Here is a 16162-nt window from a genome sequence, read left to right as displayed (position 1 = left end):
TTATTATTTCCTTGGGGTTCCCCACCCTTGCAAAGACCTTCATGAGTTCCATTGCTCAGGTCACCATGTTGGTTGAGCAAAGAGAAGCAGCCTTAGGCAGAAGGGAGAACTGAACCTGGCTTGTAGATTGTCAGAAAAAGAAGACTCAGGAGGACATGTTCAGTGAGTTAATGCGCGCCTCTGAGAGTGACAAGATGCAGCTCAGCACATGGAGGATTACAGCTGTCCGACAACCTGGACATGAACAGGGAGAACAGGAGAGCATGCAGAGAACAAGAGCATGCCACGCAGGAAGACATGCTGAAGGTTATGAAGGAGCAATGTTGAGGTGTCTGGCTGAGGTTCAAGAAAGGCAGCTGGATGCTAGAGTCCCTCTGCCCCTATGCTGAACCTGCTGCCATCATCGCCCAGTTCTACATCCTCCTCCCCCAAATGTCCTATGAGGCAGAGTGAGGGGGAGGGGAGTTTGGTATCCTTCACACTCAACACTAGGGGAGGGTACAAGGACCAGAAGGTGCCCATTCCCACACCATTGATTGTTATTGCAGTGCAACTGTAGGCAAACTGTCCTTGTCCCCTGCCCCTGCAGTGTTATCAGCCCTTTCCCCCCAGGTTATCTTACTTTTCTTTGCTGTCTCTGTGTGTTTGTGAGCATAATAAAACTTAACGGATTGAGGAGAAAAGGCTCTTTATTCATTCAGCACACTGTGGTTAGCGGGGGTGTAGTTTACAGGGGAGAAAATGCACCAGAGGGGACAGTTTGGTAAGGAACAACACAGATAAGTGTCACATTACTCTGGCTCACCGCTGAAACCAGTTTTCAAAGACTCACAGAGACACAGAGCCCCTCGATGTGCTCTTCTTATTGCCCTAGTGTCTGGCTGCTCAAAACTGGCTGCCAGGTGATCTGCCTCAGCCCCCCCACACCCCACCAGAAACTTTTCTCTCTTTGTTTCACAGATGTTATAGAGCACACAGCAGGCAGCAATAACAATGAGGATATTGCTTTCACTGACGTCTAACCTAGTAAGCAAACAGAGCCAGCAGCCTTTTAAATATCCAAAGGCACATTCCACAACCATTCTGCACTTACTCAGCCTATGGTTGAACCAGTCCTCACTGCTGTCCAGGCTGCCTGTGTACGGCTCCAGAAGCCATACGAGCGAGGGGTAGGCTGGGTCTCCCAGGATCATGATTGGCATTTCAATGTCACCAATGGTTATTCAGCAGTCTGGAAAGAAAGTCCCTGCTTGCAGTTTTCTGACCAGACCAGAATTACTAAAGATATTGTCTGTTACAGCTGTCCCCCTGCTAGCATTCCTCTTTCCCTTCTCCTTTCTGTTTGTCCTGGGTGGCCGCCCCTCCCGGCCATCGTGCTAACTAAAGTCACAGCCCTATTCATAGGAATGGCTTGTACAGACTAAATGGAGCCACTGCCCTGCCTAGGGAGGGGGCTTCTTGCTTCTTTTGTGTTTGACTCCTTTGTTCAGACCTGGGCTCGGTGTGGGGGGCGGTGCCCAGAAATGCAAGACCTGAGTGGCCAACTAATTAAGCATATGGTCATACCTGTGGCTCAGAACATGCCCAGGCATGCCTATGCTCACCTGCAGGTTTTCCTACCTCCTCTCCTCCCCTGTATCAAGAGGAGCCAATCAAAGGTACTGGTGGGAAACTGCCTACGTTTGCCTTTAAAACCAGACATTTTCTGATCAGATCTCGGAGAAGCTCCTGCTTTGCCACCTGGTCTCATCAGCTAGGGTCTTTGGGGGGCCCTCTCTCTGCTCTCGTTTGTTTTTGAGCATACCCCCATTTTTAAACTCCCCTCCACGAACAACGAATTTGTGCCTGGAGATCTCCTGATTACTGAAAGCGAATCGAGTCCGCTCTCCATCCTCCGATGCTACTGCTATTCCTGTCTCTATGTTTGCTGCTGTCCTGGGGATTGGTAAGAGCTCTCTCTCTTGCAGGCTCCCCCTGTCCTCGCTGCTGGCCTTGTTTCCCAAGCAGACAGACCCAAGCTAACTCCTTGGTCTGTATCTATAATCTGTTTCTTGCTCCGCAGCGCCTTTGCTGCTGAAAAAAATAAGCCTGTGCCGCTGCTGGGCTGTGCCTTCCTGGACTGTATCCTGGGCTGCCAGCTTGCAGCCCCCTCCACTGCTGCTAAGGTGCACCTATTAGAATCAGGTTCTTAGTCTAGATAAGTTGTAATTTCATTTTGCATAGCTGTGGTTAAGTTAGGTTTAGAGAATTGTTTGTATTGCTGCTCTGTAAGTTAGGTTTAAAAATTGTTGCATTGTGTTCTGTTACTTGGCTAATTTGTGTAGTCTTGGTTAAGTTAGATCATAGATAAGATTTTGCTGTGTTCTGTATAATTGTGGTTAAGTCTGTCTTCCCGCTGCCCCCCCCCAAGCTCCCCAGTCACTGGTTGCAGTGTCTCTGCTGTTTAAAACTTGCAGCCTGTCTGCTCTCTGTGTCTCCCTGAGTTTAAACCTCCTCTGCTCTCTGCTCACGTGCTCCTCTTCCCCATCCCCCAACCTCATTCCTCTACCCTGCCTTTCTCTGTCTCTCTCTCTCTCTCTTAATCCCTTCCCCCACGTGTTCCCCCGCTCCTACTGCTGCCAAACCTCAATTGTATTACTGAAAGTCTAGCATAAAACCCCACTGGTTACCCTTTTTCTCTCTAACACACCTCACATTTTACATTTATACCACTGTGACACACTTCTACCTAGAGTTGTTGGATATTTAACACATTTTTCCCATAACTGTTAGTTGGTTATATGCTGCTGTACACACCCTTTACATAAGAAATGTTAGGTACCTGTTACATTTATATTTCAGTGTTAATTGATTACCAACTGTATTGTACCCCACTGTATTGTACCCCACTATTAAACCCCTTATACTATTTACTAAAATAAACCCCTCCCCAATTGTCTACCTTAACAAACCCCATACCCCTCACTATTGAATTTTCCCTGTTTTTGCATTTTCTTAATAAAGTTTATTTTGCACCCCACCAGTGCAGTAGTTGTCCCCCAAGATCCCCTACCTGCTGGCAGGGTCAGATATGTGTGACATGCACCTTTCCCGACCATCCCACGTTGATGTTAGTGAAATGGCCTCTGTGATCCACCAGCACTTGCAACATCATGAGAATTACCTCTTTCAGTTTATGTACTCTTTGGCAAGGTGGTCTGGTGCCAAGATAAGGATTTGCTTTCCATCTATAGCCCCACTGCAGTTAGGGAACCCCATTGCAGCAAAACCATCCACTATGTCCTGCATGTTGCCCAGAGTTATTACCCTTAGCAGAAGTCTGTTGATTTCCCTGCAAACTTGGATCACAACAGAGCCTCTGGTAGATTTACTCACTCCAAATTGATTCCCTACTGACCTGTAGCAGTCTGGTGTTGCAAGCTTCCACAGAGCTATCGCCACTTGCTTCTCCACGGTCAGAGCAGCTCTCATTTTATTATTGTTGTGCTTCAGGGCTGGGGAAAACGCTTCACACAGTTCCTGGAAAGTGGCCTTACACATTCAAAAGTTCTGCAGCCACTGCTCATCATCTCATAGCTGCATAACAATGCGTTCCCACCAGTAGGTGCTTGTTTCCCGGGCCCAGAAGCGGTGCTCAATTGTGTCAAGATGATACGTGACTGTCGCCAGCAACTGCAAATTGCTCCGCTCCTTGGCTTCCAGCAGGGTTGCTTGCAAGACATCACATTGTTCTACGAGGTGGCTCCTGTTTCGGCTGCATAAATACTGCAGGATAAGGCATGAGATGTTTGTAATGCTCACAACAAGAGTGAAAAAAGGCACAAAAAAGGCTTGGTTTGTTTGCGTTGATTTCAGGGAGGGAGGGAAGGAGAGAGTGAGGTAAGTGCATCATGGGAGGCTAATGCCATGTTCCCATAACTACCCATGCAAACGTTTTGATCCCATAAGGCATTGCAAGCCCAAACCAAAATTCCACTCGGCAATATGCACTGTGAGATAACTATCCACAGTGTAGCGCTCCATGCGTCGATGCAAGCCTTGCTAGTGAGGATGCACCTCACCGACATAATGAGCATAGGGGAGACATGCAAGATCCACTTTATTAAATCAGAGGCTGGATGCTGACTTACATAAAATTGACATAATTTTGTAGTGTAGACACAGCCTTACATCGCTGGGATGAAGACTATAATGTAGACACTGACATAATTAGGTCAACATAAGTTATCTTATGTTGACCTAACTGTATAGTCTAGACCAGCCCTTGGAATCAGTGACATAGATCAGACTGCTGAATTGATAGTAGTATATTCAGAAAAAGTATTATTGCTAAAATTATTTTTCTACCAATAAGCCTTGCTATATTCTATCAGTGAACACCAAGAAAAAAGAATGCAAAGGAAAAGTAAGTGACAAATGAGAAATATATTTCACAGAAAGCTCTGATTACAGGTAGGTTCAAGGAAGAAATGATCTGTCAGGAGCTCCAACTCCCACATTTTTTTGTTATGATTTGTCAAAAATCTGCTAAAATAATAAAAAAAATTCCAACTAGAATCTAATCAGTTGGTTTTCTCCTATTAGTGGGGATTCCTTGTGAATAGAAACAATACTTCTTTTCCTTCATAGTGGAAGCATACTGGATCTGCTGCAGTCAGGTTAGTAATCAGTACAGTCATTAATACTATAAAGATATTAATACCACAGAGTTGTCAGTAGTTCTATTTCTGTGACTTTATTCCCCTGCCAAATGAAAGTCTTCTGAAGGTTTGTGTAATTTACTGGGCAAAAACATGACTTCCATGCTGTAGTGCAGCTCGGCTGCGGTTCGTCCCTCAGTGGGGCTGTGGGGTATCCCACTGCCTCGCTACTGGCCCTCAGGTAGGGCTGAGTGGTAACAGTAGTCTTAAGCCGGCCCTAGGTCAGGGTGGGGTAACAAACACCAAGTCAAAATGCTTGGGCCCTCAGGCAGGGCTGAGCAGCAACAGTAGGTTTCGGCCTCCTCAGGCCAGGGAAAGGGGGAGTCTGCCACCCCTGGAGGGGTGGCAGTGGGGACGCAGGCCCTCCCACTCCACTGCATCCCAGCCCGGGGCCCTAGCAGCGGCAGAGACTCGCTGCTGTCAGTGGGGATCCTGGACGCAACACACTGACATTGGTTCTGGCAGTGCTGCAGCCAGACTGGGGTCGGCTGCCCCCGGGCTACTTCCACACTCCCCCCTCGTAGGATACCTGAGTTGTCGTAGCGTCACCGGAGGTCTCAAACACCATCGGTTCCTCTGGGTAGATAGCTGATGGTAGGCTCAGCTGCTCCTCGGGATAGCTGGTGAGAGGCAGGCCCAGCTCTTCCTCGGGGTAGCTGGCAAGCGGCAGGCTCGGCACTTCCTCGGGGTAGCTGGAGCAGGGTAGTCTCGGTCAGTCCTCCTCGGGGTAGCTGGCGCGGGGCAGGCTCAGCCAGTCCTCCTCGGGATAGCGGGCATGGGGCAGGCTCAGCTGGCTGGGTGTGAGCTCTGACTGGCAGCAGCTGCAGACATCTGCCCCTGCGGTGGCTGGGCCTCCACTGAGCTCTGGAGGCGAGCTTTTCAAGAATTTTAAAAGCAGTTTACATGTAGTTTTATTCCTGTATATATACACACACATACACAACGGGATCAACACCTCAAAGTTGAAATTTAATAACTTCAATCACATGGTGCTATCAGAGATATTGCAGTAGTTCCCTATACTTAAAATGGGATGTCTGTAACTGATAGCTCACATAAGAGTATGGCAAATGTTGACGTTTTCATGGTGACTAATGTGTATTTGTCTACTGTATGTAGCTAGCCACATACAGAGAGGGAATGTGGTCTAATGATTAAAGGAGGAAACGGGTCTATTTCTGAATTTGTCACCAACAGTAAAATGGTAAACAAGAAAATGAACTTTGGGATTCAATTTCATCATCTGTAAAACTGTGACAATCCCCATGTTGTAATGTGCTTTCAGATCCTCAAATACAGATACAATGTATTATAAATGCAGAGTGCTGTGAAATACACATTATTTTATGTATTGTAGAATCTTGATGATAATTTTTTTCTTCCCTCAATCTGCTTGGTTAAAATGTACCTTGTTGCCAAAATTAAATATTTCTGCAATTGTTCTTCCAAAAAGGAAATCATTCTACCTCTGTCATTAATGATGTCTAACAAGAGGAAAAAGTAGCCAAGATGTTGGTTTGGCCCTCCAACATGTTTCCATGGGGAAATTATCTATTTTAATATGGAGTCTCTGTAGATAAGGATTTTGTTTATTTAAAATCCAAAGGGATAACGAGACAAATATTTACTGTTTCCAGAAATAATAGTAGTAAAAAAAACATAATGCCAAGGGGAAAGTTATTCTTTTGATTAGGCATACACCCTCAGCTTTCAGGAAATATGTACTATCTCAGGAAGTATTTTTCTTCTTAGACAATGTTTACACTGCTGCTACCCTCAGATAAGGACAAGATTTGTTTCTTAATATATATTAAATGTAAACATCTATATGCCATGTTAAGGTAGCACTATTAAAAAGTGTCAGTAATTGCAAAATCATGCTTCCTACAGCAACCTGGTACATATACAATATGTATGCTATTAATGTAGTAAGGTACATAGGAACAGAAAATACTTCATACTGGATTATATGCATAATGTGACTAAGTTAACATCGAGTGACAGAATAGAACTGGAGTAACACATTGATGACTTTTGTTTTTCCTGACTTTTAGTGTAACTTCATAACGACTGTTGCATTAGAGACTTTTTGGTATTTAAATTTCCCTGTTTTTTCTTTCAAGAAAGCAAAGGGCTGAAAGTCTCCACAAAGATGCTATAAGAATGTAAGGTAGCAATTGCATATAGGGCTTGATCCGAAGTGCACTGCAGTCAGTGGTTGCTGGATCAAACTCAGAACCCACCTTAACTACTCTAATATGTTCTTGAAGTGGTAGAAGGAAAAGCACTAACGATCTTTGATAAGTGTACATCTATGAAAAATTAACATTGCCAGCAACAAGCATTCAACGCACAGTAGTCAGGCCTTCCAAATTAATGAGATTGAGATTTTAAGTATATAATACATTTTAGATTCTATTAGTTTACCTTCTGTTTTTTGAACATTTAGGGTATTCTTGTGTCAAGTTTTATCTTCAACACTGAGGCTAGAAACTCACTCCAGGAACTGAAGCTTTAAGAGAGTCTTGCCATGAAATCACAAGAGCTGGCAACTCTGGGAGACATACACACGAACGCTGCATCACCATGTAAGTGCAAACATTAAGACAACATTTTCTATTGCAGGTATAGATGCCATTTTAAAGGCTTTTTTTATTAGAGCTGTGAGAGAATGGATATTTCCATCCCATGGAATATTTTGCATTTCCAGTAAATATTTTGTTTCGCACTAGAACAAAAATAAAATACGTTAAATTTTCTACAGGATGGACATTGTCAAAAACATCTATTATAGAAGGATAAAAACGGATTTTAAAAAATTCAGTTTAAGCTACTCATTGTCCCATGGTCCTCTGCAGCCCATCTAGTGGGCTTCCAGGCAACCTCGGAGATAGGCAACTTGGCCTGGCAGGAAACCAGGCAGGCAGTTTCCATTTACATTTTTGATGGACTTAGCGTACTCCCATGTAACATTTTGATTCCATTGAATCAGACTTTTCCAACAGAAAACTCCAACAAGCTGTGTTATTTATGACTATTAACTGTACAACCAAATCTATTCAAACTTGACTATGGATGTATTCTTGTATGAGAATCGTTACCATATCAAATTTCAAAGTTCAGTTTTGTGCAAAAAGAGTGTGGCATTTTTTTCTATTAAAGTTGAGAAAAGCATTTTACCTTCATAAGGAGTTATTGGGCTCTGCAAGTTAAGAGATTTTTTTCAGACTTTCCACACAAAAAAAAGAAAAAGAAAGTAATCACTTTTAGCCAGAGAAAGTACTGAAAATTTAGAATGGAGCTTCTGAACAGTGCAGTGTCATAAGTAGATAGGTAAGGTAAGGGTTAAGTTTCTTTTACCTGGAAAGGGTAACCAAACACCTGACCAGAGGACCAATCAGAGAACTGGATTGTTTAAAGTCAGGAGCGGGAATTTGTATACTCGGGGTCTTTTTTGTTTTCTCGGCTGTGAGTAAACAAGGTTTCCTCCTAACTCCTTCTTATTTCAAATATTATACCAAAAGTCTGTGAGTACAAAGGAACCCCCAAAGCAATTCGGCTATGAGGAGCTTTGGGTTGTACGAATAGATGTGGATGGCTGTGTCTTTTGTTGTTTTCTCGGCTGTGAGTTAACAAGCTTCCTCCTAACTGCATCTTATCTCCAAGTGTCTCCTACACATCTGTGAGTACAAAGGAACCCCCAAGCAATTCGGCTATGAGGAGCTTTGGGTTGTATTTACATGTATGTGGATTGGTTGGACTGGTTTAATTGGGCTATCTTTTAAATCAGACTGTTTCTTCATATTTTCTTATAAGCAAGAGCCTGTATTGAGTTTCTTAATGCAAGATTATTGTTTTATATTTTCTTTCTTTTTTTATATAAACTTTTCTTTTAAAACGTGTGGAAGTTTCTTTTCCTAGGGAGGCAAAGGGAAGGGAAAAGCCAGGCTGTGGGCTATTTTCCTATTGCTTTCAGGGAAAGAGCAGGCTACGGGGAAAGAGAAAAAGAATCACCTCTGTATCAGGTACCTGTCTCCCTCACGGGAAGGCAGGCACGGGGAAAGGCAAAGCCAAGCTGTTGGCATTTTGCATCTCAATTGTCCTGAGGGTAGAGAACGCTTATCTCTTGGGAAGCAGAGAAACCGGTTTCATAATACTCACAGGCTAGACCAAGAGGCAAGCCTGGGAAGGAGGGGGGAAGGGGTTTTCTCCCCTGCTTTTAGCATCCAAGGGATTTGGAATCTGGGTGTCCCCCCAAGGGAGGGTTGGGGACACCAGAGAGAGGAAAGGGGGGATCAGGCCCCATCAATTCCTGATCTGGTGGCAGCGAGAATATCCAAGCTGGTAGTGAGCTTGGGGGAGTTTCAGGTAAGCCCCCAGATTTTGGACGCTAAAGTCCAGGTCTGGGACAGGAGGCTATTACCACATGCAGGGATCCAGAAACAGAGGGTCAATGGTAGAGTTGGGGCCACAGTGTTTATAAACAACTGCAATATTTACTCTATTATGTATTAGTAATTTGTTAGCTATATTGTAAGTACAGTTACCTCAAGCTATTGCAAAGTTTCTTTATTTTGTCTTTGTTTAATAAATAAAAGAAAGAAAGGTAATTGATAAACCCAGAGAAGATTTTATTCCGAATAACAGATATATTAGTATATATTAGCACAACATGGTGCTGGATTATGTTTAATGATCAAAATACTATTTCTAATGATCCTTCTATTTCAGATTTGGTCTCTTAATACTTCAAAACCAAATACATACAAGTAAATAGATTAAAAACTGTCCAGTGACAACTCAGCTTAGTGGACCAAAGTTTAAACTGGTTTTCTCATAGGACAGCACGAGTGCAAAATATGTATTATTTTAATAAGGGAAGGCTTTCGTAACAACCTGTAGGCCCAGAGTACTTATCAACAGAGCTGCCAATGATCATAGACGTCATGCCTAAATTATATACAAATAGTATGTGCCTACATATAGGTGACTACTAATTTTTAGAGAGACTTATGTTTTAGTGGCGTAACCCATGAAAAACAAAATATCTAATCTCCAAATATACAGTACAGCTGTGGAAATTTTGTTATCACAACTGATGTGCTAGAAATTAGAGATGGGGCTGAGCCACCAGATTTAGTTCTGGATCCATATTCCAACCCCCCCACATATGCACACAGTTTGCGAGTATTCTGCTTCAGGGGGTTGATTTGAGCCCATTGCCTCTAGGAAAAAGATGTTCAGTGGCATTAACACTATGAACAATATGTTTTGTGTAACAGGGTGCCAATAGTTACAATATGTCAAAAAACAGAATGTGTTGGTGGCTGATAATAACCTAGGGATCAATATGCATTATAGCCAGTCTGACACCTTTTAACTAAGTAACCTTAAGATGAGGAGCCTAGATTTTCCATGGGGACTGTACCTTCAGTGAGCACCCAATAGAGAGAAGACGGCAGAGGACAAAACCAGATGTAAGTTTCCTTGAGCTAAGGTGAGAGAGGGACACAGGATGCCATCCAGTCCAAGAAGTGGGCAGCACTGACTGGGAAAGAACTGTTGTCAGAGCAGCCGTGTATGTGCCTTCTTGTATTGTCTCCTGCCTATGGAGCTCTAGCAAGAAAAAAGGCCATAATCCTGCAAATATTTACACAAGCTTGACTTTAAGTGGTTGCACTGAAATCAACTGGACTGCTCACACACTTAAAGCTAAGTGCATGTGTAATCCACACACCTCCTGGGTGTGGTGTTCTGTCCCATCTAGTGAGATATTAATGAGTCTGCTCTACAGCCTTGGTTAATAGGCATACGGCTTTTAGCTCCTGCAGTAGAGGCTCATGCATTTAGCTCCAGAGGTCCCAGGTTCAATCTCACCGGTCGACGACTGGGGTCTGTTGGTATTACACATGCATATTTGCAGCTAAAATTGCTTCCTCCTTCCACCAGCAGAAACATAAAGCGAAAACGGCTAATCTTCTGTAGGTTGAATCTCCATGGGGGTTCCTCACTGTCAAAGTGAGATATAATTGATGAAGTTATGGACTCTGGCCCTGAATCATTCATTTGGATTTCTGACAAGTGATAAAACAAGAAGCACTGACAACAAAATGTTAAATACAAAACAGGCGCTGGCATGGAAAATAATTCCTTCTACCAATCTACCTTGGGGGATACATTTTTAAATTTCCACTCATATCCATAGCCAGCATATCACAATGGAATTAGATATCAAGATAAATGAGAAGTGAACGCATCCAATACTAACATAGGAGATATTGTGTCTCAAAAGCTGTGCTGCGGCTGGGTAATTAATATTACTTGGCAATAATGGCCGACTATTTTCAACACTGAGCAGGCTAGCTGTACCCTAGCTTTGAAAACAGACAGCATGGCACCAGACTGAGGCCATGTCTACACTGTGGCTGCTACAGCATCATAGTTATGCCGACATAGCTTTGATGCTGTAACCCCACAGTGGGGACAAAGTCTGGTGATGGAAGGGATTTTTCCTTTTCTGTAGGAACTCCACCTCCCTAGTAACAGTAACTAGAGGTCAATGGAAGCATTCCTTTCATCAACCTAGCTGTGTCTACACTGGGAGCTAGGGCAAGATAGCTATGGTGCTGAGGGATGCAGCTTTTTCACACTCCTGAGCACCATAGCTACATCAACCAATGTTTCAAGTGTAGAAACTCGATCACTTTCTGCAGGGTGGATCATTGTTTTCCCTGCAAGTTATGGAGCTATGTTTCCCTAGAGTCTAAAATAGGTATTTCAAACATGGTAGTTAACCCCTGAAGCTGTCCCCTTGTCCTTTTCCCTGGGCTCTACCTAAAGGCAGAAAACATACAAACAGCATAAAAAACAAGATTTAACAATGTTGTTATGCTTTTAATCCATAGACTCAAAGCACTTCAGAGAAGTGGGTAAATATTATCCCCCAATGGCACGAGCAGAAACTGAGGGTCAGTGAGTGTATGGTCACATACCAGTATAAAGTCATTAACTTAAGTGAAGTGTATAAAAATACTCCATACTCTGATTGTTATGGAAAAAGGAAAAGACTACAACCAACAGCTGTGGACATATTCAATAGCCTATGAAAGAGAAAGAGAATTTTACTCAATCTGTCACATAAAGTTCTAAAGGAACTTCCATACATATTTGTTTAACTCTAAATAACTTGTCTGTTATGCCCAGAAACCCGCAATCAGGACTAGAAAAAATATAATAGAGTATCTCGCTATACGTGTCCGAACTTTACACTCTGATGATAATACACATTTAGTGTGAACTTGATGGCTATTGTGGAATCCACATTAGAGGAAGCAGGTGCTCTAATCTCACTTTTGCTTATGAAGCCATCTGTATTGATGAGTGTATAAATTCATTAAAATTCCTGTTGAATGAGAGTGGCTTGAGCAGGTGTTAGGTTTCACAAACGATTGGTTGCAAAAGACAACAGTATCCAAATGTGGCCTGGATTACAGTATATTCTCTCCATTATTCAGAAATTTTGCAAATAGATATAACCTGTCCAGATGGGTCCTTATGCAAGACACAGTGGATGCTATTAGAAAGTCAGTATTTTCTAGATGTTAGGATGCAGTGACATATGAAATACCGTAGATTTTCCCTTTATCTAGAATAGGAAATAACTGTGGTAATGTAGCCACCACTGTGCAACAACTCTTGATAAATGATGACATTATAGTGGCAATCACTATACAGAAGGCATTAAAATGTCACATTTCCCTGCTGTTACCACAGACAGTCTCCTATTGTAAGTGTAAGGAAATTCTATGGTAATCTTAGGTGTAGTTATATGGTAAATATTGGCAATTAGGTTTCATTGTGACCATTCTGTGTCATATTCCTTGCCACTTTATGCTAACCATGTAAACAGCTTGGGATTGCCCCAGCATTCCCAGTAAAATACCAATTAAATAAATAGTGCTGTACTATGCAAATTTTGAAAATCCAGGGCTATTCCTAAAACCATTTAGGATGCTTGTCACCAGGACCGGCGCTAGGGTTTCTCGTGCCCTAGGCGCATGGCCATTTCACTGCCCCCCGCGCTGATCCCGCTGAGTCATTCCTGCGGAGGGTCCGTTGGTCCGTGGCTCCGGTGGAGCTGCTGCAGGCATGCCTGCGGGCAGTCCACCAGAGCTGTGCGAGCAGCCGACCGTCCGCAGGCATGACTACGGCAGCTCCACTGGAGCCGCGGACCAGCGGACTCTCCGCAGGCATGCCTGCGGCAGGTCAACCGGAGCCGCCTGCCGCCCCCCCAGCAAAATGCCGCCCCCCGAATAATCCTGGCACCCTAGGCAATTGCCTAGGCTGCCTAAATGGTAGCTCCGGCCCTGCTTGTCACAGCTCCACTTGTTTCTCTACAGCTCCATTTGGCTTGAGTTAAAGCAGGATTTTGAATGTCTATTGGCAAAAGTCAGGCAGATAAAAGTATGGATTTGATCGATTGCACTGTATAGGTGCTTAGATAAAAGCATTTAGATACAAAGATAAAAGATTTTCTGGAAATAGTCTTAACCAGTCAGACAGATTGATTAGAAAAGTTGGATTCTGCAGGCAAGCAAATATGCAAGAGATTGAGTCATAGATCTTAACTCTAGTTGTATGGAAACCAAGAGAGCAACAAGCAAAGACTGTGTGTATGTAGAGAGAGGAAAGGAGATAAAGAGCAAATGAAGAATGTTAAATGAAGGGAAAAAAATCTATACATTACATGCTGTATATATCAGGCATGTGTATCAAGAAGTAGAGACATCCTGGATGTGGGTATGATGCAAGGTAATATTCTGTTGGCAGTGTCAGGGACAGAAAAGCAACATTCATGAACAGTCAATGCCACATAGCAGTTGTCCACACAAGCAGGAGACATCAATATACAGTGACAGAACAGGTGGCATTCTATCAAAACCTGTTTCCCTGTGAGCCTACACAAGATGAAAGGGATTTTTTTGCGGGCCTTCTAAACCAAACAAATTAGGAATCCTTCTTCTGTTTATTTCTTAAAGTATAAACAACACAACTTTGTAAAAAGAATCACATTGTTCAACATCACTGTGATAGAAGTCACAGAGATGTAGGTAAGCAATGAACCATATCTTCAAATGGGCTACTCTTTGCTGAATCAATGGGATTACTCATCTAGCTACCTAAGATACTTATCTGGCTCTCATCACTATAGTGTGTGAGTATCTCACCATCTTTAATATATTTATCCACAACACCCCTATGTGGCAGGGAAGTGCTATTATCCCCATTTTGCACGTGGGGGGAATTGCGGCAAGGAGAGACTAAGGGGCAGATATTTAGGCACCTAAAGATGCAAGCCTAGTAAGCTTAGCAAAAACACCTCTCTGCATCTCTAGACACCTAAATACCTTTAAAAATTGACCCTCAGTTATTCGTCCAGCATCACACAGGGTATCTGTGGTGGAGTAGGGAAACAAACCTGGGTCTCCCAAGTCCTTGAAATTAAATATGTGCCTAAATACTTTACTGAATGAGAATACCCAGTTCACCCTTTTTCCCTGTCCTATAAATTTCTTGCTTACTGAGCATTCATAAAATTTGTTTAAAATGTCAAAAGCATTTAAAATGAAACACTCTGCTGAATTGGGGCTGCTGCTAGAATTTTATATAGAAGCATGATGTCCCTGCGGTCTCTTCCTTTAATTTTATATCAATCCCCTTCTTTCTCACTCCCGCTTGTTGAGGGTCCTTTTCCATTCATTTCCCCTTTTTATGTCCTCTACCTGTCTTTTCTTCCCCTTTGTATTTTTCTTCTCCCTTGGTGCTTTTATTGCAATGCTCGTCTCTAGGTTAGGCTTTGGCTGTCTGGCCAACTTTCCTCCTCCCCATCACACTGGTAAGTGGCGTGGCCCTACTCTGAACTAATTACACTGGTTTACAATTTTTGAGAAGTCGTCTGCTTCAGAGATACAATGTGGTATTTATTATATATTTTGATGTGCTGAATTGAAATATGACAATTAAAACAACTGATTGGCTACTGTTTCTAAGATATTTAAGTTTTTACATTGTATGTCTATGTATATTGTGTAGATAGTAGAGTTTTAATCATAAATTGTAAACCTAGGTCTTTTCATGTGTTTATGGTTGCTTTACATGATAATATTTCACCTGTCCTGTTTATGTAACACTTTAAAAATCAGCAAAAGGGTTACATAAATAAAATTTATTATGAAACAAAAGGCAAAAAACTATTATGTACATAGTTTAGTCCTATTCAGTGTCTACTCGGCATCTTCTTGGCTTGTCTATGTATTCATTAAATGGAGCATCTCTTGTCCTGCTCAGCAATAGCTCAAGCATGTATGGGCTCCATTCTGCCCTGATAGGTTTCTCCATTGTTTTGCAATGTCTGGTGACTCGCCGTGCTTGTCGCTCATGCTCCGCAGTCAGTGGAAAATATATTTTAGTGACATGTTGCAACAAGGCTTTGTATCTTGAGGAGGTTTTTCACCAACAACCATGTCAGTTGTCTGCCCTGTTGTTCCGGGGAGAAAATTATTGGCAACTAACTTGGAAGGCTTTCCATGTCTGTCTTTTCCTCTTGCCATGCAGTGCATAGGTCAACTGCATCATCTCGAGAAGTTCACAAATCTGAGGACCACACAGACACCTTCCTTATCTAGCTTCACTTAACCTTGGAAATTTCCACGAGGTACTTCAAAAGCTGCTTGTGTTTTATCATGCTTGACAAAGTTCTTCAGCAGACCCAGCTTGATGTGTTCAGGGTGGTACAAATCTTCCTTGACTCAACATGGGATGCTGACACTTTTCCTCCCAGGCTCAAGTTTCGCGAGTGGCCAATCTTCTTGATGTAGTGGGACTCTCCTGCACGATTATCCCAATTTCGCGAGAGAAACAGCAGATACGTTGCTGTATCCAGTTGCAGACAAGCAAGAGAGCAACAACTCAAATCGCCACAAAGCTGCCACTGATGTTGGCCATAGTGTATTCACTCAAAGTTGTTTCATGTTGTCATAGTTCCTTCAGTGAGCTGCAATGACAACTGGAATTGATGGGCAAATATGGCCATTATGCAGCAAAACAGCTTTAGATCTCTTCGATGAATCATGAACAGTCTCCACTCATCTGGATCGTGAATTGATGTTGAGGGTCGCATCACACCATTATGTTTTGGCAGGCTACAGATCACCTTCATGAAGAAGATGGGACAAGATCTTTGACGGTCACGAACATGGAAGAAACCTAACATTACCTGCCAGAGATTCATGCTGTAGTCTGGAGCCCAACAGCTAGACTAGAGCCATTCAACAATTTTAAGCATCATTTTCGTTCTCAGTGACCCAGAATTAGTAAAGTTTGACTACATTTATTTCAGAAGCATTTTGGCTGTAGAGCAGTGTTATCTGTTACACAGAGCCTTACAAGAGAAAGTTTGAGTC

Source organism: Chelonoidis abingdonii, chromosome 2 (genome assembly GCF_003597395.2).
Source record: "Chelonoidis abingdonii isolate Lonesome George chromosome 2, CheloAbing_2.0, whole genome shotgun sequence".
Lineage (NCBI taxonomy): Eukaryota > Metazoa > Chordata > Testudines > Testudinidae > Chelonoidis > Chelonoidis abingdonii.
This window is presented reverse-complemented; position numbering follows the sequence as displayed.